The sequence below is a fragment of the Triturus cristatus genome, chromosome 7, assembly GCF_964204655.1.
Source record: "Triturus cristatus chromosome 7, aTriCri1.1, whole genome shotgun sequence".
NCBI classification, from domain to species: domain Eukaryota; kingdom Metazoa; phylum Chordata; class Amphibia; order Caudata; family Salamandridae; genus Triturus; species Triturus cristatus.
The window spans coordinates 1,583,270,450-1,583,294,070 of record NC_140590.1 but is presented as its reverse complement, the minus strand read 5'-3'; the positions used below and the strand labels follow the sequence as shown (position 1 = coordinate 1,583,294,070).

The following is a 23,621-nucleotide window of genomic DNA, read 5'->3' as shown; positions in this document are numbered from 1 at the left end:
ATTAAAAATGTCCTAGAGTGGGTGCATGAAGGATACATCTTGTCACACTAGAGAATGCTTTTTCACATAAATCATTCCATTCGAATGCAACTCCATTTTTCATCAGTAACCTTAATGGCTCAACAAGCTCTGTAAACCCCTTAAACTTGGAACAGTATTCTGCTAGTCCTAGGAAGGACTTCAGTTGATCCTGGTTGAGGGGAGTAGGAGCATTATTAATGGCAGAAACCATGCTTTTCTTAGGCTTTATCCCATCTTTCTAAATTTCATGGCCCAAGTAGGTCACGCACTTCCTTTTTAGTTGACATTTTTCTTTTTTTATGGTCAAGCCATTACTACCCATACGTTTCAGTACTTCATACAATACCTCATCGTGATGGTCACTATTCTTTCCCACAATCAACACATCTTGAAAGCATAAATCATTCTTTCCACCAACAAAAATCTGTTGCATGACTCTTTGAAATACTGCAGAGGCAGACGCTAAACCAAAAGGCATTCTTCAATAACGAAATGCACCTAGAGGCGTCACAAATGAAGTAAGATGCCTTGATTCCTCACTAAGATTAATTTGGTGATATGCTACAGACATATCAATAAGACTAAAAATTTCCCCTCCACCCATGGCAGTCAACATTTCTGATATATTGGGTAGAGGTTGCCTATCGACTCAAATATTCCTGTTCAAATCACGCAAATCCACACAAACGAATCTTGGCACCACCATCCTTAGGTGTGACTACAATTGGAGCCAACCATTCAGAGGCTTCAATTGGTTCAATAATCCCCTCTCGCAGTAGTTAAGTTCATCTTGAAGGGGACCCCTCATCAAGTGAGGGACATTCCTTACTTTGTGAACAACAGGTGTTGCATTCTTCTTAAGGATTATTTTAGGAGAAAAGTTTGCAAGCTTTCCTAGCTTATCAGAGAAGACGTTAGAAAATTTCTCCATTACTTTAACCTCAAAGTCATCAACATCGTGAATAACTGTAGATTTAACTGGTTCGATGGCATTAGGAGTCATCATTATCCCAAAATCTTTCTGATGGCGCCAACCCAACAGGTTGGAACCCTGTTTTTTGAGATAGACTCGACCAAATCTTTCCTCCCCCCAAACTCAATTACCATCCATTCAGTCCCAAGATATCAATAGTTTACCTCCATAACCTACTGCTCCGATATCGGGTTTACACCAAGATTCCACATCGCTCGTCACCCCATGCTTCAAGATACATTTCTTCAGACAGTAAATTATATAAGCTTCCTGAATCCACTAGCATCCTTACATTATTCGTATCAAAGCTTATAATACAATGCGGTTTTTCTAATCTGTCCGTGCTTTCAGTGACTATGTCAACGTTGCAAACAATATTAGAACATTCACCATCAGCAACAGAAAAACCTTCAATACATAACATGAATTCTTGGATGCTTTCACAGGTATCATTGACTTAGTGCACGTATTGGGTTTTAGAATGGCATACTTTCGCATAGTGGCCTCTCTTACCACACGCCCTACACAACGTATTCCTGGCCATACATCTAGTGCTAGAAGCGATATGTCCAGGCGAACCACACCTGTAACATTTGAAAGCGCGGCTGTTGGTTCGTGAAGTCACACTGCTTGAATTAGGAACCTCAATTGTTTTATTGAAGGGCTTAGGATATAGCTTCCCTGTCGGTTTCTCCATAGCCTTTGCACTTCTTGTCTCGTTCACACTTGTGTGAACTTCTTGTGCCTTAGAATCTACATTTTTTTTAGTTGAATCATTTGACTGAACATCTCTAGGAATTATAGAATTAGTACATTTATCCATCTTTTTTATCCACAGGTCTGTGTTTTCCAGCCCTTTTGCTATTTGAATTGCTTCTTCTAACGTAGAATCTTTTATGAGCAACTTTTCATGTACTCTTTTATTGTTAGTACACCTCACAATCTGATCACGTATAAGCCAACCCTTCAAAGCGACAAGTTAACGAAAGTCCCCTTAACGCAGCAACATAAGTTGCAATGTCTTCATCTGTTTTTTGTGCACGACAGAAACATTTGTGCCTTTCCAACACAGTATTAATTTATATTAGTGAGAATAACAAACTAAAATAAGAAATTGGGCTAAGAACTGTAGAAATATTAGTTACTGTGGTGAAATATCAGTTACTGTGGAGAATGCTCCCTCTGGGCGTCGACACGTAGTCTTCCGCTTTCAGGGCGAACAGCTGCTATTCATTACTGACGAGCGCACACGCTACAGAACAGGAATTGCGAGCGTAAGGCATGCACTGGCCGAGTCTTTATTCAAAGAGAGTCACGAGCATGTGCATACTTTGGGCTTATTTTCTTAAGAAGATTGGGCACATTTCCATATTTTCCACAACGCGCACTAAGTATGCACGCATTCATGCATGCGCGTACTCTGGGCTTCTTCTCCTCACGCATGCGCGAGATCAAGATGACCGTCGGACTCGCGTCTCCTCCGAAGATCAGATGACGGCGTTGGAATCCACGCACAGTCTCCGAGATTTCAGAAAATGCCTTTAGTTTCAACGGCAACAGTACGTTACTTGAAGAAATCGTTTTCGTAATATTTATAACCGTGCAGGAGAAAATTTAACATTGCAGTAACACGATGCAATTCCCCAAACGCTTCCACATTTTAACAGTATTGGCAAGAAAGAGTTAAGTGCAGGCAATGTAGGATGCAGGTACGAGGTAAAGTAGTCTAGGCAGAGTTCAGGATTGTAGAGAAGGTACATACCAATTACTTTAGGTTTCCAGACCTTATTTTAGAAACAAGCTGGGTTCGTGAAAATGGATCCGGATATGTAGGTTCCTTTCCAGGGGTGGAGGTACTTCTTGTCTGCCCCCTGCGCAGAATGGTCCACTCGTCGCCAATGTAAAGATCTCTCCACACAGGTATGAAGTTGAAGATCTTTATTGGTAGTACAGAGTATCAGGTACCTCCAAGCTTTCTTCTCCAGCTCTTTAGCTCCGACCTCCCCTTCCTTGAACAACAACATTCCATCCTAGCAACATGTCTTACATTCCATCTTAAAGGAATCTCCACAGATATATTTTCCATCCCTCCAGATGAAGTGAAGCCATTAACTGTGCCATCGTTTTGGTGAAGACTCAAATCTGAGCATTTTTCAAAACCAAGCTCCTGAAATTGGAAATTATACCCCTCCTCCATCCCCCCCACCCAGACAAAAGCGGAAGAACCTCTGATGGTGTGTGTCAACATGGAGATAAGCATCCACAAAATCCACTGTGATTAGGAAGTCTCCCTTCAAAATAGAGCTGTAATTTTCTGGAGGGTTTTCCATCTTCAAAGGGAGCCTGGAAATGACTTTGACTCCTCGGAGATCAATGATGATTTTGAATTTACCTGAAGGCATTGGGATCAAAAACACAATGGAATAGCACCATTAGCCTTCCTCCTCTGTAGGGACAGGTAAAATCACGTTCTTTGCCAACAGAGTTTGAAGAGCATCCCTCCCGCATAGAAGTTCTCCAGGTGAGGTCCGGAGGGCAAGGCCTAATAATAGTCCAGGTTGATTGAGGCGGAGTTGAAAAGTCTATCTTGTGCCCATTTCATTACCCTGGCATCGGATATGGACATATTCCACACCAGTGTGAAACGTGGAAATCAAGCTTCTACCATTAAAGACCGGCCCTAAGCAGTCAGGAAAGTTTCTATTCATTAGGTAAGAGAAGCTTAGACTTGGTATCAAACGCAGATTTGTAGTTCAGATTTCGGTGCCTTCTAAAAAGAATACTGAAAACTTCTGTTGAGACTTTCCTTAAGTTTGGAGAAAAATGAGATTTCCAAGATAACTGAAAAATTTTAGATGTAGCTTGGGTATGCCTGAAAGAAGAGGAATGCTTAGTCTCCTTAAAAATAGATGGTGAAGTTTCTCCTCCAGCTCCAGTCCAAAATAGACTACCACATGCAAAAGAAATACTTAGAGCAGCATGCTTCTGAGAGTCCAGATCCTATTACCTTAAAAAGAGATTCCTCATGGCAGCCACATAACCCCTTCTGCCAAGGCTAAAGCATGGATGTCAAAAGAAATAGGTTTCAACAATAAGGACAGGCTCGAAAAAACATCAAACTGCATCGAATGGAAAAAAAAAATTGTTTTTTTAAAAGAACCCTCGCCCACCAACATAGTTGGTGGCATGCTTCATCATTGGGTTCCCACCTAGGGTACAGAGTGCATCCTAGGTGTGCTTCGACACCCAATTACAGTGGAGTAGGTTTTTAGGTCTCGCCTGACCCAGCACATGCGCTGGTCTGGCGAGACTTTTTGAGAGGGCTCCAAAAAGTGCTACCAGGCCAGCCTAAAGCTACAGTTCATGTGCGCGGGCGCCGCGATTGAACGCGATTACTTTCACTTTCGCGGCCGCTTTGATGTTTGATCGCGATCACTGGCATAGTCAATAGGTCTCGCTTTTGAGACCTTATAAGTAATTAGTTATGCAACTGTTGCATGGCTAAACACTTATAAGGTCCCAAAGGCGAGACCTATTGGCTATGCCAATGCTTGTTTTATTTGTGACAATTTGTGAAAAAGGTGGATAAAACCGTCTCTAGGATCCCCATCCTAACCAGGAGAATTTTAATAATGGGATCCTGGGGCCCAATTAATTACATACGACGGTTGCCTCTTTCTAATGAGCCACGTGTACACACTAGACAAGACAGTGTTCTCTGCATGGTAAAGGGTTTTTCACAATAGATGACGTGACCACAAATTGCCGATACTTAGAAGAGAGGTCACAAGCCTGGACCTGGGTGTTGACAACCAAGATGCATGCAGCGGTAACAGTTGAGTATTGTGCATTCGCTGTATCCCTAACGCACTGACTAAAAGATTATCACAGGTGGCATGCAAGGAGGAATGTTTTTGTATGCATGTTTGCATGCAACCGCCTGTGGTATACGTGTCAGGACATGGGTGCACTGTAGGAGGCATGCTTAGTATATGGTGCACACTTATTTATTTGAAGCATCTTGCACTAATCCAGACAACCCTTATGGTGATATAATGGTCTTAGACAACCATAGAAAGCTCTCTAAGTGATATCTGTGGAAAGCAGCCTTAAGGCTTTGTCGAGGAGGAGTGTTAAGCAGCTTGTTTTACCCGGACTTCTCACTGTGTAGGTTAAATTAAAAAGAACCACACAGTGTAGTTATAAAAAATAGTTATATCTATTATACACACTCACTAACACATTGGTATATCTCCTACTCTGAGATTTCAATACAATATTTCAAATTAAAACAGGTAAGTAAGCACAAATAAACAGTGGTCTCGAGGGGGAGACCAAACCATATACTGAAGAAGTGGAATGCGAACTGCGACCGAAGTTGAGACTTGGACCAGAAGACTCAGAAAAGCTGAGGACCCAAGGAACCACCCAAGGTAAGTCCCAGGAACCCCACAGAGGTTGCACTCCGATTGGAAACACAGCCGCATACTCAATGAAAGTCAATGGGAAAGTTGCAGTTTTCAAGAAGGACCCTTCCCAGTGGACCAGGGTCAAAACGGAATCGATAATTCTCGCCTCGGTACCTACTCTAACCAGGAACACACTCGGCAACTCTGGGCATTAGCTTGCCTCATCTCCACAACGGCCCCCCACATTCGCCGGGGATGCCTGGTTTCACCTTGGAGATACCCTGGAGGGACCATCTCACAGGGATAGCCAGGACGGGTTCCCCAGCGGTCTACAGCGCCAGGACGCCTCAGGGCAGCAGTGCGCTTTACAAGACACATACATTTACATTCACATACATTTACCCTGAAGAAACCCAGTGGAAGATGGAAGGTTAGAGAGTCACAGCAAACACAAGGCGATGATGGACGAGTGCTGAAAGGTTTGAAATACAGACCTGGGTTGAATCCATCATCATTCTTTAGCTCACTTTGCCACCCCAGTTCAGACACAGCTATATGCAAATCAGTCTTGACCTTGTGCCTCAAGGGACCAGTCCAGCCCGAACTGCCAAACCATGTCTTCCCTGGACCGGAAACAAGCATCCTGGAACAGTGGGATCCAGTTTCGGGCTAAGAGTCAAACCACCCATGACACCCCAGGAACCAGGATAGCTACACCAGGGAAGCTGGTGCATAAATGTAAAGTGATGTCGGAAACCGCTGTAGACCACAATGGAGGACTTCAGAAAAGATGCCGCTGACGAAGGTGAAAGCATCCAGTGGAATCCAAGGATGGATTCTTGAAGAGGAGTAACTGCAAGCAGAGGGGACAGAGTCTATGCTGCTCTGGAGTGATCAGGAAGCATGGAAGACCAATGACCACTGATGACGTAAGATGCAGGAGTGATAACAGTGACCTTGTCGCCGTAGCTGTGAGGACCAGGTGACGGTGTGGAAGACCAGGAGGCATTCACGAGCTGTTCCACATCAGAAGTCGAGAACCAGGGGGTTGTTGTCCTGCGGGCGCACTAACAAGCCTTGGCAGCAGCAACAGACGTGGTAAACTAAAAAGGTGCAGCGTTAGGACCAGCAAGGTCCGAGGGACTCACCAAGTGCAGGAGAGTAGGCCTTGAGCAAGCAGGGGAGCCCACTGATGCGAAATAAGAGCATCAAGAAGACCCACAGGCTGAAGGCACAGGAGTCACATGTGACCTCTAGCAGATCACCAAGGATGCAGGCCCACGGTCCAGAGGATGCCGTGTGGACAAAGGTCTTGGCAAGAAGAGATGCTGAAGGCCGGAGCTTCTTGTAGTCCGAAGATCTCTAGAGGACAGTCAAAAAGCCCTGGCAACGGGAAATCAACGCAGAGCACAGGGGTTCTGTTCCAGCAGTTCTGACAAGGGATACTGGCGTCAAACTTGCTGGAAGACAGTGCAGGCCTCGAGGGAGTTGCAGAACCACCACCTGTGTTGTTGAGTCTTCCGGAGTCCGTAGGACATCAGGAGCAGCAGACCGGTTTGCTTCATTACGGTGCCTGCAGATGCAGGAGAGTGACTCCTTCACTCCAAGGGAGATTATTTTGGGTGTCTTTGATGTCCACAGGCCTGGTGAAGAACTTGGATGAAGCACAGGCAAAGACAACACAGAAGACTGGAAGGACGACGAGACCAGGAGCAGCAGGAATCTTCCTTGATGCAGTCTCGGTTCCAGGCGCAGTCCAACAAAGTCCAAGGTGTCCAGACGGTTGAAGATGAAGTGGTTTCAGATTTGAATCTTGTCCCACAACAAATCTAAAGAGCCACCCACAGGTAAGCCCTTAAGGACCTTAGGGAAAGGGTTGGGACGATTCAAGGTGCCCTCCTAGAGGAGGGGCTGGACAGAGGGGAGGATACTTCCATGTCCTTTGTCCAGTTTCGTGCCAGAGAGGGAGCCGTCAACTGGCTCAAACTGGAGTATGTAAGGAGGGCACCAAATGTGCCCTTCAAAGCAGTCTGGGGGGCTGGCAAGCCCCCCCCCCCCCAGCCCAAAACACTAAGTCCTGTCTGGGAGGTGGTCACACCACCCTGTGGCAGGAAACCTATTGTTCAACCTTCCCCTGCTCATCTCTGCAGCAGGAAGGCAGAATCGCGTGTGTGGTCTGTAGCAGCTCTAGCTAGCAGTTGGACCCTAAAAGGCTGGTACCTGGAATACAGGTGGGTACCCTAGGGGAGCCCACCAGCACATGGGATCCTACATCCAACACTGGACTCTGTGTTGGGGTACGATTCGAACATGTTTGATACTAAACATGACCGAATTTGATGCAGCCAATATATAGTTAGACATCTCGTACTTGACTGGATGTCCACTAAATGTATTAAATGGCTGACCGCATTAAAAAAGCTGGAAAATCGACTCTGGGGTTTGTAGGGTGTGTCCTGCTCAGCACCCTCACACTTATTACCTAGCACCCTGCTTTCAGGATTGAAAGGCCTACCTCGGGGGTGACGTATAGGTTTTAAGTGCAGTGACCTCATGAGAAAACATCTACCTTTCTTAAGTGGTGCTCACACCAACTTACACAGGCTGCAATGACAGGCCTGTAGTCACAGTTTGAGTGGTCTCTCATAGGTGACAACACATGCTGCAACCCATGGGAGACCCCTGGTGTACCTATGCGCTGGGAACCTTAGTACCATATACTAGGAACTTGGAAGGGTACACCAATAGCCAATTAGGAAGGTACCAAAGTACTTACCACAGTGCAATTTAGGGAGAAATCACAGTGACTGGGGTCCTGATTAGCAGGATCCCAGACAGACTAATCCAAAACACACTGACACCAGGAAAAAACTGGGGGAAACAATGCTAGAAGGATCCTACCTTACTACATGCACTATACCTGAAAACTGCATTTCAAACTACGGTGTGCTGTGACTACCCATTACTTTGTCACATTCTTTTCTTACAGGTACAGCGTTCGGTGTGAAAACCATAAGTGACTGTTTCACCCGAGAAACAGAGATAGTATCTCCCATCTTTTAGCACACCTTACCGCGTGTGCACTCATCTCCAAGGGCCCCATTTCCGGCCCTTCACTGTTGGTCCGGAAGAAAGCCTTTGCAAATTCATGCTATTTGGCTGAAACATGTAGACCCCTCTTAGGATTTATGAGATCAATTATATCTCCCTGACATCCGTAGTTCATTCTTAATCCTGCCCCAGAATCCCATTATTAAAATTCTCCTAGTTTGGAGGGGGGGGGGGGGGATCTTGGAGACAGTTTTAATCCTTCTGTTTAGGTCTCGCCTGGCGAGTAGACCCCTCTTAGGATTTATGAGATCAATTGTATCTCCCTGACATCCACAGCTCCTTCTAAATCCTGCCCCAGAATCCCATTAGTAAAATTCTCCTGGTTAGGAGGGGGATCCTGGTGACAGTTTTAATCCTCCTTTTTAGGTCTCGCCTGGCGTTAGCAGCGCGCATGCGCTGTTCTCGCCGCGCGAGTGCCTTTTGGAATCGATACGATTCCAGAAGTATACTTGAAGCCCCGCCCCTCTTTCCATTGGCTCGCGTCATCGTTTATGTTAAACGGTGGCGCGTGATTGAAAAGCGGGCTTCTCGGTTACCGCCTTGTACACTTTTAGGACGGCCCATGTGGACAGGCTGACGCCATCTTTGTTTCTGACACAGCGTACACTGCCATGCGCTCGTGAAGCCAGCCCTCCCAGGACCGGTAGCCCCATGCAGTATGGCACCAGGACGCCCAGCAGCGAGCCCACCTTCATGGGCACATGGCAACCCGGTGAGGCCAACCTGCTCTTCCGGACATCCCAGCAAGTAAGGGGGGGGGGCTGTGCTGCTCGCCGCAGAGGGAGGGTGGGGGTCTGTGTGGGTTGCGCTGCCCTGCCTGTGCCCGCCGCTGTGCCTGTAGCCAGGCAAAGTTTGCAAGCCGGCCATCTGTTTCACCCTTCCTCTTCACGCCCACCCAGTGTCTCTCTGATCCTCCTCCACAGTCCCTCGCTCCGGCCACTCTCACTCCTCCCTGCGGCTCTCACGATCTTTTCCAACAAACTTTTCTCGCTTCCTGTCCGACCGACCGCATTCCCTAAAAACATTATTTTTCTTTCTCCTCCTGACCTCACATTCCTCGACCTGCCCATCGCCCCGTCCACTTGCTGTTCTCTCCCACCCGTTTACTCTCAGCATATCCTCTGCCCTAACCCTCTCTACTGTCCCATGCGCGCTCGATCTGTCCCCCAGCGCTGCCCACGTCACCATACCCAAACTATCAACTGGCTCCAACACTTTTCCCCTTCCCCTCTTACACGCAAAGATGCCCATATCAAATGTCTACTTTAGCTCAGAGCGGGAGGAGTCAGGAAGTGTCTGCTGCCGCCGGTATTATTGATCACAACAAGACACATTGTTTAATTAGGTATTTTATGATTTACAGAACACTTCATTTTTTCACAAATGTGCGTTATGTAAAAAAAACCTGATGATGTCTCCGTCCCCGCCAGTATTACTATGAAGCTGGACGACATTTGTAAGGTTTCCCTTCTTCTTGGCACGCTAGTTGTTGGCTGAGTGGGTTAATAAGCTCGACTCCCCTGGGGTCGACCAAGATGTCGGAACCCTCTCGGAGCATTAGATATATGGCTGAAGTCAAGAACTTCAAACATCTGGCATTAACCACGAAGGCTTGTGATAGAAAACAAACACAGGCGTAATCATTCGCAACAGTCATTTTTATGTGAAGCAATTACAAAAATAATCTACAGGCATGCTTCTGATAATTAATGAAAATGATAGTCTGCAAAGTATTACAATGCACGTTCACAAACCAGACGAGAGAACTCAGTCATTTATGGATATCCCAGAGGGACGGAGTGACAGAACTCACCCTTTGAAATCTGTTGTCTTAATAGCAATAGGAAACAAGCATTAAAAATGCAATAGGTCTCGCCTTTCATTAAGTTAAAGCCATTTGTTTTGCTATACAATACCATTAGCAAAGCAAATGGCTTTAACTTAATCAAAGGCAAGACCTATTACATTTTCAATGCTTGTTGACAAATTGTCACGAACAATAAACCTGCTCCGCTGTAATCAGGTGGTGAAGTACACCTAGGATGCACTCAACACCCTAGGTAGGAACTCCATGATGAAGCATGCCATCAAGTAGGTTGGTGGGTGAGGGTTCTGTTAAAAAAACCTAATGGTTTTTTGCCACGCGATTGTTTTTGGTTGCAGTTTGATTTTTTCGAGCCCGTCCTTATTGTTGAAATAGATTTAGGGGAGAAGGACAAACTGATCCTCGCTCTCTTTACTTGTTTAAATGTGTCAAAAGAAAGAGGAACTCTTCTGATTTTCTAATAGCCCCCAACAATGCAGAACACGCAGTCTGATCCTGCACAGCCTTAAGTGACTCCTTAATATCATCATAATTGTATTTCTATCACAAAGATCTTAAAAAGGACATCACAAGCAAATACATGTTTCATACCCCAGAGTGGTTATAAAATGCCAAAAGGTATAGCAATCTATAAAAAAAAGACACTTAAAAAGACCATACAAAAATACATATCATTAATATAGAATATATGTTAAAAACTAGAATCTAGGTATATTAGACCAGGCACCTTGATCGTCTAATCCATAGAGCCAACAAGAATCTAGCTAGGCCTAAAACAACTACTCGGCTAGTGTCTGTGCTAAGGATTCTAAGCACCTCTAGATAATGTCCAGGTCCAATAAGCCTGCATAGGGGATAATCCATTTTGCCCTCAAATTCTTATAGTACAGGCACACAAAAAAAAACAGTAGATTGACTAAGGATTCGGGATTTCGCTTGCAAGCCGGGCATAAAGCATTGCAACGCTACTTGCTGCAAAACAGTTTAGTGGAAAGAGTCATATCTAAATTTGAGGAACTCCTTAATATCTGAAATTAGAGACTGAGCTGTGTAAGCACCATAAGTGCCAGCCCTCATGACAAAGTACTCTACACAGTTTAATAAAAATCTGAATCTACCTTATCAGTTTGATGTTTAATAATACTGTTCCCAGTTACCGGAATAAATTATTTTTTTTTTAGACTCGCCACCACAGGCTCCACCGCGATAGATTCAGGTACCTTCTTCTCCATATCCTCTAATGGATACAATTACATGCGTATCTCAATTTTATCACGGTCCTTCCTTTCCTGCAACAGAATATCCAGCTTATGTTGATGGATTGGCAACCCAGGTGCAGGAGCCTTCACCAATTGCCTCAGCATTGTATCAGAGGACATAGATGGTGCGTCTTCTGCTGGAAAGCCCATATTAATGCAGATTCTGGATAAAACCTCCAGCAAAATGTCTTTATCCATAAATGTACCTCTTTGTTCCTGATAAGGCTTATTTCACTCCCTCTCAGTCTGAAGCTAAAGACGTAAGGGCCACCAGATTATTTAGGGATGTAGGAGAACCAACACCAGACATTGTTTCCAAAACAATCATTCTAATCTTTTCCAAACTTTCATCCACCTGCCCAGGCTGCTTTTTAGGATGAGAAAGGCTGAGTCAGAAGAAAGAGGCACAGAACGCTTCCCGAAGAAAACACAATAATCTGCCTCACATTGTGCAGTTAGCAAGCAACACTAAAGCTTAGCATACACCGCCTTTAAACAGTGACGAGGCCACCGGCCTTCAAGCACATGCGCAGGTACCGAACTACTGCACATGCCTAGAGGGATAAAAGACGGACAAGTGCAGACCACTCTCCGCGCATGTGCTACTTCAAGCTCAACAGGGCGAATCACCAGATAAACCTGACCCTGCCCGCGGTCCGATGGAACCCTCCCAACAACCGGGACAAGAGCAGGAGACACACAAGGGCCGCTGGACACTAAAGCACAGCCTTCGCCCCACCGTAGGCAAGTTTACCATAAAGAGAACAATGTCTCGGACCCAATGCCTCGGCAGCCAGGAGGCGATTATCCAGTAAAAACTGCTCAGCTGACCAAGCTCCCGAGAGGCATTGCAGTAGATATGCACTTTAACTCTTGCAACCAACGCAGAAGAACCCTGGGGCAAATGATGCAGGTCTAGGCCCGGCCAAGACCCTACTTTCTAGTCTCAGTTGAATACATGATAAACAAGCATTTACAATGCAATGGTCTCGGCATTGTTAAAGTTAGAGCTATTGGCATTGCTCATGACATTATTTTTGTTTATGTTTTTGTTTTTAAAACATTTAAAGAAACGGCATTGTTATTTACAATGTCAATAGCTTAACCCCTTCGCCGCGGCGGGAATTCCGCCGCGGCGCTGGGGGGTGCGGGGGGGGCAGCGCGGTGGCCCGGTGCTCATGACAGAGCCGCTCCGTCATGAGCCACAGTTGAGCTGTGCTCATGACGGAACGGTTCCGTCATGACTCCGCCCAGTTGCGTTGTCCCCCCGCACAGGCGGGTAAACAGCGCCGCGTGGGCGGAGCGGCCGCCAACGGTCGTGTCATGACGGAACCGTTCCGTCATGAGCACACGGCAACCGTGGCTCATGACGGAGCGGTTCCGTCATGAGCGGGGAAGGGGTTAATCTCTCTCAAATGCGAGACCTATTTTTGTGCAGGTTTCCTTCCTGCAGTATTCTAACGTGGAAGTATTCCGGTCGAATTAGCAGAAATGTTTATTTTGGGCAAAATTTGACCTGCTATAAACAACTGGATGCGACTCAATTCAAATTACGCAGTAGGCAAGAGCAATATGCTGTCTAAAAGAAAAAGAAACATCCTGGAAAAAGCAAACACTCATAGGGAATGAAAGATTAAAAAAAGCATGTAAAATGTAAGCAGAAACAACATGGTGAACTTAACGCTTTTACAGTCATAATGCAGAAATCAACGAGTATTTTTGCCTGAAAACTACAGGGCCCAGAAAGGACCCATTTCAATGTCCACTGCTTATATGCTTACAAAATGTAAGCAGTATGGTTTAAAAAGACCACATTCATGAACACAAAGCCGCCGTATACATTTTGTTTTCCAATCCACCCATCAACCAAGTATTGCAGTACCTCCAGGTTTGGCGCACTTCACCACCAGGAAAAAACAGCGCTTCACTGCAAACTCAGTAAAGTGACGCTAATGTTTTTGGGGTTTGAATAAAACCAATCTGGCCACTTTAAGAACACTCCGTCTTGTTTTTTTTTTATTGATTTTTCATATTATGAACCTTTTATTTCTGAGGCTGCACTTTGCAATAGAAAAATGTACAAACGGCATTTCCAGCAAAAGTTTTCTTTTTTGCATCCATTTCACAGGGGAACAAATGAACGACAGGAAGAAAGAGAGGGTGAGAACCATTTCTTGAGTCTTGGTTTTCGGTAAGTGAGGAGGAGTTAGAGAGGGAATAAGAGTAAGAAAGAGTGGGGTGGGGGGCAGCTGCCAGCGGCAGAGCAGAAGCGGACACCTTCCTTGTCTCGTCCGGGCAGGAAGCAAGAGACGGAGACCTTTTCCTTCTCTGCTCCCCGCCCGTCCCCGAACAGCGCTTCACTGCAAAACTCAGTAAAGTGACGCTAATGTTTATGGGGTTTGAATAAAACCAATCTGGCCACTTTAAAAACACTTTTTATTGATTTTTCATATTATGGACCCCAGGACCCCGCAGGAGCTCGCCGACTTTGTAACCACCAAAGAAAGGTATGCGACCTCCCTTAGCAGCTGTGATGAAATACGGATAAAAATGTAAAGTGAAAGCGCTTGTTCCCTTCCTGGCAGCCGGGGAAGCCAGTGTAGGCAGCCTGCTCTAGTTTAGCTGCAGGCGCTGTGCAGAAAAAAACAGAACGGTGCGCAGCCTATTGAAGCGTCCGCCATACTGTGATGAAGTGGGGCTGAAAATGAAAAGTGAAATGACGTTTAAACAGGGCCTGCAAATATGCATTTTAAAATGGTCTCTGCCTGTTTCCTTCTGCAGCAGCACTTCCAAAAGGGACCAATTTACCAAAACCTTCAACATTCTATTTTCTGTACGTGATTCAGGATTCAAATGGGGCACATACAATCTGATTTCTTTTGTCGGAACAGCAGCGACATGCAGGAGGTGGTGGGGGATGCCACGGGGAGATGAGGCGATTAATGGCAAACATATAGTGCGACGGGCGGAGCCTTGGTAAAGAAAGAAAACAAGCAACGGAGAGTGACTAAAAAGGAAACGGAAACAAAGTTTCCTGAAAAACACTATGCCCCTCACACTCCTGTACTGCAGCTGAACATGTCTCCTCACCTCTCAGACGGCCTCCTGCCCACCAGCCCTGTGCACTGTAATTCGTTTTGTTGATTTTAATGGCGGGGCCTCTGGAGCTGCCCTGGGAAGGGGCACACGAGGGAACAGAGGACTGCCCTGGTAGATAGTGACAGAGATGGGCCGATAAAATGACTCACTTTCCAGACGGCAGGCGAATTTCCGTCCTGGAGGTTGACAATACAGCACAATGTATTCACATCTGGTTTCAAGATAATTATCTGTGAGTTACACTTTGATTGTGTGACGAAAACGAGGGTAAATGGTGGACATTTGATGACGGGGAGCGATCAAGGCATATTCTCCCCTCTCTTTGGGTATTCTCAGAAATACAATTTTCATTTGTGGCTCAGCCTCTAACCTTCTCGTTATATACGAACCCTCCGTCACCTTGCAATAAAATAGCACCAGGGCCCCTCCTGACTGAGACTGATCTCCATGGAAAAGCTAGCTCAAGAAAAAAATATTACCAAGACTCTCGAGTCGTTATCTAGATAACACTTAGGTTTTGCAAAACAATATTTTGATGCATCTTTTTAAACCACTCCCTGGCCACTCAGGAACCGCCCGGGGTGACCGCCCCCGTGTCCAGCTTCATGTTCTATATATCTAACAGCCCCCAATTAAAATCTTAAAAGTCTGTGTTATTGACGCGCTCTTACTTTTCTCGTGTCATCATTACTAATACGCGCTCTCCGTGTTCGGTTTGTTGCAGATCTGTTTGATTAGTTGAACTGTTATTCTCTTGTCTTGCTCCTTACAACAGTGCCTGCCAGCCCTGGGCTCTGCAAACAGCGGCGGGTAGTAAATCAGACCGTGCGAAGTACTCATGCCAAGGAGCCTTTCTTCAGACATGAACCCTTCTGCATTCGGACGCGCAAAAACCCCGAAGGAATGCGACGCCTGTCTGTGAAATACGACGTGGCCATGCTGGGCGCTCGCAGAATTTTCCTAGCGCTCGATGCTGTTGCCTAGCTCGAAGTATGCAGCACGGAGGCAGCGCTGAACACCCTCAGGCAAGAATAAGCATGATGCCAACATTATTTAGGGTGGGAACAGAGGACTGCCCTGGTAGATAGTGCCACCCGTGAGCTGTTACAAGCTGATCTACAGCAGCCAGCCGGAGAGGACAGGGGGAGGAGACCAGAGCAGCAGCCAGACACAGGAGCACCGAGGGAGACCAGAGCAGGGGGGGAGAAACGCAGCAGCGGTTTCAGATTCGGGGGCGTGTTTCTTTTTCTCTCCTCTTGCCATTGGCTGGAGGAGAGAAAAACACGCCTGAGTAAGGGCGTGGCTAAAAAGTAGAAAGAACAGCAAGAACACGCCCCCGAATCTGAAAAAGACGGAGCCTATTTGGAGGGACGGCTCTCTCCTCCAATGGCTGGCCTCCGTTTAGGAAGCCAGCCAATGGAGGAGAAGCAAAAAGAGAGGCGGGCTAAATAGCCACTCTAGAAAACATTAAATCTTCCGACTTCCGGTTCTGCCTTCGGCAGACCGGTAGTCCTCGACCTAAAAATAGGACGTGCAATAACGCAGTATAGCCTTATATGGCTGAGGTGAGTGAAGCCTTCTGTTGAACTTTACGTTTTCTCTCATGTCGGAGGTTTGGGATCACCTCGTGCAATTACTTGGCGGAGACATAGGAATAATGTGTTCAAGGAATTATCAGTTCTGCAATGTGCACTTTAAATGGAAACCCACAAAAAATAAAGTTTGCACTAGGTGCATTCTGATTGCATATTAATAAAAATATGCCTTCTGGAAGTAATATAAGGACACTTTGCGGCAGCCTGTTAACCTGTATACAACCAAGCTTATACTGTGCATAATAATAAAAAAAAAATTAACTGCAGCAGCCTTACTTGTTCTGTTTGTAAATCAACATGTACCATGTACGAGTGCATGTATGATTGGCTTGAATTAGCAGCCACACCTCGCAGGGATTTAAAAAAAACTTTATTCTGGTCCAGTAGAAAGCCAACTGACCCACTGGGCATTGAACCCAGATGGAACTTGTCGACCTCAGATGCAGAGGCGGCTCCTCCGCTAAGGCGGAGGAGCGTCGCCCCACTGCAAAAAAAGGAAAAATAAAATAACACAATGTTATTCTTTTTTTTCTGTGCTGCAGCAGCTTTGAGGGTGGGCTGCTCTGCTCACAGCGGAGAGGAGCAGTGGTTTCCAGCCTGGGTAGAGAACATGCCCCAGGCTCCCATTTGCTGGCTGAGCGCTGAACCATGGCGCTCAGACCAATCACAGCGCTGAATTGCAGCATTGTGATTGGTCAGGGGAGTCTGGGTGAGTGCTTCCTGTTCCTGCTTCCTGTTAAGCAAAACGAAGGAAGAGGACGCAGAGGACCAAGGAGAGACGCTGGCCGGCCAGCCAGCAGGTGTTTTTAGGTCTCGCCTACACAGCGCGCATGCGCTGCATAGGAGAAAGACCTTTAGCCATTGATTCGCCTTTTCAGCCAAAAATGTGCACACGTTGCATTGCTTTCAATGGTAACGCGTGCACGTCTGGCGATTCCCTTGCGGAAGAAAGCTTTGACATCATATGTTTGTAATTAACTTGCAAACATATGGTGCCCCTGCTCACTCCGGCAAGGGAAACAGGCGCAGGCCCCCTCCCGTTTCCCCTCCCCCTGCTGCCTCCTCCTTTAGCGCAAGGCGCGCACCTCACCACACCCCACTGCCAGCGCCGCCGTGTCCTGCGTGTGAAGAAGGCACCTGATCAACGCCCTCATTGTAAAAGGGCAGCGCCGATTCTTTGTGAACTCTGACCAAAGTTCAAGGCAAAAACACATTTGAAAATAATAGAACGAAGTAAAGTGTAAAAAATCACATAGTGTCGCTGAACTTTTAACAGTAGTTTGCAGAAGTAGCACACAGCAGTGCAAAATAACAGGCAGACTTTCTATCGCGTGTGCAATTGTACCATTTTATAGCTTAAAATTTGCAGGCGTGATAATTTATCTTTAAATGATATCAGATTTATGAAGGAGTGTACTTGGCTTGTCATGAGTCAGTTGTTTGCCCTGCGAAGGTCTCGGCAGCGCGCGCTCCACCCTCTCAGCTGGTTTCAGTCTTATGGAAAGGGGAACTGAGCAGCAAAATACTATTTTGCCTGGAGTGTGGAAAATCCTAAAAGCCTGCTGCTCGGGTGGGGGGGGGGGGGGTGCACAAGAGTGTGGGTGCAGCGACCCCGTCACACAAGGAGGGGGTGCACTGTTTTCAGCGCTCTATGGGGGCACCGCCGTTTACAGCGCTCTCTTGTCTAGTGTAACAATGTACTCAGCCAGTTACTTGTTATTTTTGGCTTGTCCCAGGTGGGGGACCCGCGGGACGCTTCTGCAGAGACATGGAAACTTTCTCTGCCTCGCTAACAGTCGCCGCGCTCGTTTACACAACAGATGAAGATGAGACTTTCCACCGACGCGTCCTCAGGTGGGTTTGGGCTCCAGGGCGCCTCTTCAGCTGCTCTGGGAAGTGTCCTCAAAACTTGTGGGGGGCTCTCACTGCCCAGGGAGGAGGGCCATGAGAACTGAGTATTCAACACTGAATACATGCCCTAGAGGAAGTGACGTAACGTATGTCAAAGGAATGGCTGACGCATCCTAATTCCGAAATACAGCACTATTATTTCTCCTGTGTGTCAGTGGCTTTTAATCAATGATTCAAGATCCAGAAGGCTTTACGTGTTTTTGTAAGCAGTATTATTTGTCAGCGTAGGTCGCATTCTGCTTTAAACCTGCGTTGGCCTATTTAACACATTAAGGAAGCAGGAAATTATGTTCCTCGCAATTGACATGAATCTAAAAATCTCCAGCCCACCAAAGCAATAAAAATTTAGAAAACAAATTGAACAGTTCTGCATTTGCTCCTGATCTTAGTGAGCTGTCATCACAACTTTGAGTGTTTTAACGTTAACACAGAATGTCATTTAGATACAAATTGCTTCCAGGTCAATATTATTATATCGATCAGAAAGGCAAGGGCTGACCACAGCCTTTGCATTGCTAAGGTTGCTTTTGGTGAAGGTTTCCGCGCTGTCCCAGAGGAACGCTTTGCAGCAGCTGATCGGGACGTGTTTTCACCCTGGGGTTTCCCCGCTCTTGCGCGCGCTGCAGTGATTGCCACCCTGGCACCAACAGGCAGCAAGTGAGCCCTCGCAGAGCGCGCTGCCGTTTGTCTCATTTTCACCCATGTGCGGGAGAGCGCAAGGTAATTGAAATATGGAGTCCTTTCTAGAATAAGAAATTATTCTTCAGTGACAGATGCCCCTGGACAGTATCACGTGCTTCAGAAAGACAATTCTGAGCAGACGCGCGCCTGTATGCGCACAGCAGGGAGATATATATCATCAAGGCATTCGGGGAACGCTTTCCTGCCATTAATTAAAAAACAAAGCATACACGAGCCATATAATAAACAGGCATTGAGTAAATAGCTTCCCTGTGATGCAGATACGATGGCAATTAAAAACGTTCAGTCAGTGAAGTGTTAAATGGTGTTTGGTGCCCTTTAGTGCACTTTCATAACCTAACAATTGTTTTACTGTCTTCTTAGGGGTTAAAAGGCTGAGAGAAGACCATGGCCCTCAAGGTGATCCGTTTGTCTCGCCTGTCCTTTTCTCCTTAGATTCTGCATCAAGCTGTCTCGGTCCAGACCAAGAATACCATAGCAGGGGGGGGGGGGGGGGGGGGGGGGCGTGTTAGGGGTTTTGTCCCTGTTGGTAATTTCAGATCCAATCTTCTCTTGGTGCCAGATCCGTCTCCTTTTTAGGTCTCATCCTTTTATTGCCTTTCCAGAAGTTATATATTTCAATGTAACACCATCTTTCTTGTTCTCGCTCTCTCTCTCTTTCTGTTTGACTGTCCCCGTCTCATCCAGTCTCTATCTACCTCGCTCTCTCTCTCTCTTTTGTTGACTCTCTGTAGCTGTCTGACTATAGCTCTCCGCGTGCCTCTTCACTCCTCTGTTACTCCTTCTGACACTCTCTTGACCTGCGAGTCTTTGTGTATTTTTAGTGTGTGTGTGTTCTTTTCTCGCAGTATTTCAAGGCGCCTGCCTCTCTTTAGATGTTTTTCTATCTCTTACTCTTTCACTCTCTATCTTCCAAAATCTCTTTCTCCCTCTTTCTAGGTCTCTGACTTCGTTACTTCCTGGCAGTTCTCGGACATATTTCATCTTTAACTGTTGATTTGTTTGCATATTTTGGGTCAATAGAACTTTGACTCTGATGGGCGCTATATAAAATGACAGCGCTCACCCCCTTACTCAAAGTTTCTTTATTTACATTTGCTCTGTCTCTTGTTAACTCTCATCGCTCACTATCTACTTAACGTTCACAGTGTCTCTTTTTCCCTCTGCCATTTCTCACTAACACTCTTTCTTATTTCTGTCATTGTTTCCTGGTCTTCCTCTATTGCTTTATTCTAAAGGATCTGTTTCCATGCACTTCCCTTCGTCGCTCTCTGACTTTCCCTTTGTACAGGTCTGTGCCAACCTTCATTCCCCGTGTCATTGTCTCTTCCTATCGCGACCCCTTCCCCCGCGTCACCCTTTCACCTCTATTTGTCATTCTTTAACCAGGTCGCCTCGTTTTGTTCTCATCTTCTCACTCCATTCGTCTCTACTCCTTTTTTCTGTGTCGGATTCACCTGTTACCTCTATCTCAGTGGCACTCTCTTGGTCTCTTTTCTTTTTCTGTACCTCTGTTGCTGCACTTTCTTAGTCTCTCAGTTCTTCCCACCCTCTTTCACCTCACGGATATATGGCGCTCCATCTTGGCGGCGCTTTCTTTTTCTCTTCTGTTCTACTTTCCCTGCCTGTCTCTTTCTTTCTCCCCCTTGCTTCTTCTTTACCTCCTGACTATCTGTCTCTTTCTCACTCCACGTGACTCTGCGAGAATCTCCTTTCTCTACATCATTCCTGTTGTCTCTCCTTCTGTATGGCTGACTGTCACACTTGCTCTCACACTATGCCGTTTCTGCCTTTCTGTGTCCCCCTCACTGTCTTCTCTGACCGGCTCTCCCTTCTCCGTTGGTTGATCTTTTTTGCTCCTCTAGGAATGTTGCCATTCTTGTTTATTATAACTTTTCAACATGCTGCACAGCAGCCACGCTGCTCTACTACATAGCTTAAAAACAAAGGCCAAGCCAAAACCTCTGGCTAAGCACTTATAAGGCACCAAAGGCGAGACCTATTGGCTATGCCAATGTTTGTTATTTTTTAACCCCCGCCTCACTAATGCTACTTGGGAGCAACCGCCACTGCTCAGATGTCTAGGGCCATGATACCCTTTGGACATCCCATTGTTTTTAATCTTGCCTAATGAACCTGGGAATAAAATGTGACTAGGATCTGGTAGGCAATTTTAATCCACTTTGAAATCCCTAGGCTGTAGAATAAGTGCTCCGTTTACAAACACATTGAGCCCGCCCACTCACACTAGGTGAGGAGGGTGTAGATCCAATTATGAAGCAGGCCACAGAAGGGACCTGTGGGTGAGGACCTAATAATTATATTATAGAGATGCGTTTATCAGTTTCCCCCGTGTGTTAATCTCATATACTCATGTGATATGCCATGGGCCAGTCAACCATGTCAAAAATATTGGGACTTAAGAACAGGATAACTTCTCTTTAGTGTTGTTACCCTTAGGTTGGACACAGACATTTTAAGCGCTTGCAATAATAAACTGTGCTTTTTTTTTTAACCAAAGTAACGTATTATCACAGATTAGTTTACATACAATTATTTTTCATTTAAGGTGCGCACATTACATTTTATAAGCATTTGCCTATAGGTGAAAGCCAAAAAAATAGTGTATTTGGCTTTTTTGCTGCATGTATTACTGCCCCCATGTAGTGTACCCGGAATCACAGTTCTCATACTTTTTTTTACAGACTTCGATCAATGTAAGAGACACTTACGTGATACGGAGGGCAGGCGTTCAATGAAAATCATATGCAGGTTTAGACACGCCTTTCTAGATAGTATCACTCAGGCACAAAAAAAAGAAACATCGGAGTCTGCTTCAACTCACACTAGGCGTATATAGGCGCAGCGCGCAGTGTACCATCTCAAATTAACATGAATGAACAGGACAGTGTGCAAAGGGCAGGACCTATATGAAAATAAATCTAGCGGTCTCAAAGCGATAGAATCCACTTCGTTAAAACAGGGTCTGCAAACAGAACCTCAACCAATCAAAGCTGGATTAGCATGAAAGCAAATATCAATTTTGACAGTTCATCTTTCGCCAACGACACTAGCCACTGCAGATCGGGCGCTTTCCATTTTTAAAAGGAGATCTGAATACATCATGGGATCAAATAATGGACCTAAAGATATTTGGACTTTTCACCAACATGCGCAAGTGCTTTGTGTTGGCATGCCAACAACAGAAGTGACATACGCCATAGATTGGAATGTTAAGGTTTGTGGCCCTTACTTACTCCAGCGTTACATGGCCCGGTCCAAAACCCGCCTCTCACTTTTCAGCACCTTGGTGTTATCTAAATGCTCACAGAGTCCTAAATGTGCACAGTGCGATTAAATCACAGTAGCCCCGGCTAAAAAGATGCCCAGCAGCAGACTACATTCAGAGGCCGAATGGTACTTTGGTAGCTGCAGGCTGCCGTGGTTATAAACAGACTTGCTCTGACACACGAGGGCATGTGCTCTGGTGGGTGGTGCCAGTTCTGCCTGTACAGGGAGTTCCCTGTGCTTACTAAGAGACATAATCCATGACAAGCAGTTACGAGCATACCACGCCAACTCCTAAATAGGTGTCCTTTTCAGACTCAACAGCCACCACTGTGGCATGCTAAAGGGCGCCGAGCGTTACCTCCTCCTGCAAGGACGGCGGGGATCTGCAGATCGGCAGGAAAGAAGCTCCGTACACCTCCCTCCACCTCACATTCAAACCCCGGCAAAATGGCGCGTTGCTGACCTCACCACGCAGGCGCAGTGCGGCGTGCCTGGAATCCTGATGCAAACTCCCTTGACCGTAATGTGACATCAACGCGCAGGCGTAGTGCGTTTTGCTTGCCTGACGCAAGACGCAAGCGCAAGACGAAGTCTGGAATTTGCCAACATTTGCAATGCATAATGATTGATCATAGAAGTGATCTCATGAAGCAGACATACTGGGTTACGTGGATTGTGCGGTAGCCATACGCAGTCTCACCGGCTTTCCACCATCTTTGAATAGGGATGATTTACCTCCTTGAGATAACTTTATGGACTTCTTCCAACACAGTCCAGCTTGTTAAAGATATATTTTTTAAAGATTAAGGTTTCTTTAAATAGTGCTGGAAATCCGTATTTTTTTACTTTTTAATTGTATTATTTGTAATTTGTAAAATATTCCAGATTCGATCACTATAGGGAAAATAAACACTACGGTATAGATAAGGAAAACTCGGAAAATCGACAGGGAACGTTCTAAGATTCGTGGAACATAGGCAGAATAGGAACATGCAGTGCCCCTAAAGTTTGTGTAAGGTGTAACCACACAGGCAGTGACATCAATTCTATTACAGGACCGGAGGCTTCGGATTATGCTTTCTCCTTCTTTACTGTATTACTCACAGCAGCCAATAAACATACAATTAGTAAAACAACTACATTGTCCATGTGACTTTGCGTCAGCCACGCCTCCTTAGCCCTCCATAAGAGCCCTGGTCACTGTCCCAGCCTCCTCTTTCTTTGCTGCTCACAGCATGAGCTAAGTACCCCTCGTTTTTCACTAATTGTATATGAGACGCTTTTGTTACAGGACTGCTTTAGCGCGCTGCGCTTTGCCAAGGTCAGGGCTTACTTGTGAGCGCGATTCAGCGTTGGTGGAGGGCGCTCTGCGCCGCTAGCAGGGGATCGCTGATAAGCCTCCCCTGATGTCGATGGCAGCGTTAC

At 46.0% G+C, this 23,621-nt stretch overlaps 1 protein-coding gene across 2 annotated transcripts in view; it reads right to left on the bottom strand.

The window, feature by feature from the left end:
- Window positions 1–22,697, bottom strand: part of CSE1L (chromosome segregation 1 like) — a 458,899-nt gene extending 436,202 nt beyond the window's left edge. The window contains exon 1 of one of the 2 annotated variants that reach the window (XM_085619429.1): window positions 22,555–22,697. The gene's annotated coding sequence lies outside the window, so the exon portion shown is untranslated. The remainder of the gene's footprint in view (window positions 1–22,554) is intronic. The other variant, XM_085619430.1, reaches the window with a different exon arrangement.
- Window positions 22,698–23,621: the final 924 nt, after the last annotated feature.